General features: G+C 37.7%; 1 pseudogene; it reads left to right on the top strand.

The window, feature by feature from the left end:
• On the top strand, nt 1-2,767 carry LOC130728125 (receptor-like protein 7; annotated as a pseudogene).

Raw genomic sequence — 2,767 nt, 5'->3', positions numbered from 1 at the left:
AGTGGTCCAGGGTCACCTATTCTGTCACAGTTACTAACTGTGTCCCTTTCATTCAGCCAAAGCCATGTCTGGAAGATGACAGCCATGCCTTGTTGCATGCAGTTTAAAGAAGGCTTTGTCATTAATGAGCTTGCTTCTCGTAACCCTTTGAGTTATCCTAAAGTGGCATCTTGGAATGCTAGCACTGATTGTTGTTCATCATGGGATGGAATTCAATGTGATGAGCACCCAGGTCATGTGATTGGCATTGATCTCAGCAGTAGCCAGCTCTATGGTTATTTGGACTCCAATAGCAGTCTTTTCATCACAGCTCCAAATTCTTGATCTTGCTGATAATGACTTCAATTACTCCCAAATCCCATCCAGGATATGTGAGCTTTCAAAGCTAAGATCTCTCAATCTTTCCTTAACTAGCTTTTATGGTGAAGTCCCACAAGAAGTTTCACATTTGTCAAAGCTAATGTCTCTTGATCTACGCTGCTACATAGGAAGTTATTCTCAAGAATATTCAATCAATCTTTTGCAAATCAAAACTTCTACTCTGAGAAGCTTAATTCAAAACTCTACAAGTCTTGAAACACTCTGTCTTAATTTTGTCACCGTTGAATCTCCTGTTCCTGATGTACTCACAAATCTCACATCTTTGCAAACTCTCTCTCTATTCCATTGTGGAGTGTATGGTGAGTTTCCAGTTGGAATATTTCATCTTCCAAATTTGAGATTTATTGACCTGGGATTCAACAAATACCTCAGAGGTAAATTTCCTGATTTTCACTCTAGTGCACTCATTAGCAGTTTACAACTTTCTGGCACAAGTTTCTATGGTACACTACCTGCATCCATTGGACAGCTTAGTTCTCTAAACAAGCTATTAGTTTTAGGTTGCAGTTTTTCTGGGTCTATTCCTTCTTCATTTGGCAATCTCTCACAGCTCACATATCTAGACCTTGGATACAACAATTTTAGGGGGGATCCCTCAACATCCTTGACAAATCTTACCAAATTGCAAACCCTGTTTGTTGGTTTCAATGAATTTACTACAAAGACCATATCTTGGGTTTGCAAGCTGGTAGGACTCAATCATTTGGATCTTAGCTCCACAAATATTGGCAGTGACATCCCGTTTTGTTTTGTGAATCTCACTCACCTATCTACAATATATTTATCTCATACCAATTTAACTGGTGCAGTTCCATCTTGGATAATGAACCTTACCAATTTAGCTGAGTTGGACCTTCTCAAAAATAATCTTAGAGGTGAAATCCCAACCTCTATATTCAAGCTAGAGAACTTGGCACTTATGGAGCTGGACTATAACTTGTTGCAGGGGAAGTTAGAGCTTGACAAGTTTCTGAATCTACACAAACTATATTATCTTGGTTTATCTCATAACCAACTTTCAATAATTACTGGTATTAAATCTTTCAATGCAACCCTTTCTCCAATTGAAACATTAAGTCTGGCTGCGTGTAATTTGGTTGAGTTCCCAATTTATTTCCGAGCCCTGGGTCAGTTGAGATATATTGACATGCCAGACAACAATGTCAATTCAATCCCCAGTTGGATGTGGAGCAAAATAAGTCTTGAGGGATTAGATGTTTCTAATAATTCATTGAGGGGAAAAATATCTCTATTGATATGCAACTTGAAATTTCTTGTGACTCTTAATTTATCGTTTAACAAATTAAGTGGCACAATCCCCTCATGTTTTGGAAGTTTTAGCCAATCTCTGCAAAGTTTGAAGCTACAAGGAAACCACTTGTCTGGACTCATTCCTCAAACTTATATGATAGGAAGTGCCTTGACAATGATTGATTTAAGTTATAACAATATGCGTGGTCAGCTTCCAAGGACATTGCTCAATTGTAGAATGCTAGAGTATCTTGATGTCGGCTATAACAAGATCAATGATTCATTTCCATTTTGGCTTGGCGATCTTCTTGAGTTGAAAGTCATTGCTTTATCTAATAATCAATTGCATGGATCAATTGAGTGCCTCAGAGCTTGCACATTTCCCAAACTTCACATCATTGATCTTTCTCACAACGAGCTGTCTGGAAGTTTTCCTTCACAAATATTCCTTAGTTCGGAATCCATGAAAGCTTCAAACATGAGCCAGTTACAGTATGAGCAAAACTGGCAATTCCAACATACCGGAAGCAGAAGTTGGATTGTAAATAATAGATATTCATATACAATGGTGAACAAAGGCATGGTCATGTTTTATCAGAATCTCCAACAAATTTACAACTTTATAGCCATTGATCTTTCTAGTAACAGAATCACTGGAGTGATTCCTGATGTCATTGGAGACTTAAAGGGGCTTCTCTTGCTCAACCTGTCCAATAACAGACTTATTGGCAACATTTCATCTTCATTGGGGAAGCTTTCAAACCTTGAAGCATTAGACCTTTCTCTCAACAGTTTATCTGGGAAGATCCCTCAACAATTAACAGAACTCACCTTTTTGGAGTTCATTAATGTGTCATTTAACAATCTCTCAGGTCCCATACCAGAAAATAAGCAGTTCTCAACATTCCCAAACAATTCATTTGAGGGAAATCAAGGATTGTGTGAGACTCAATTGTTGAAGAAATGTGAGGATCATGTTGCTCCACCTTCTGTAACACCCCAATTCGAAACGGTATATGTATTGCAAATATCAGAGTGATAAAAATTCTAACACTCATGAGGCATTACATAATCACTTAAAACATTATCATAATGCTCCTGTAACAGATACATAACACATAAACTTTGAGATGAA

This window comes from Lotus japonicus, chromosome 1, assembly GCF_012489685.1.
Source record: "Lotus japonicus ecotype B-129 chromosome 1, LjGifu_v1.2".
NCBI lineage: Eukaryota > Viridiplantae > Streptophyta > Magnoliopsida > Fabales > Fabaceae > Lotus > Lotus japonicus.
Note: the sequence above shows the minus strand (reverse complement) of the source record. Positions and strands in the feature narration are given on the sequence as shown.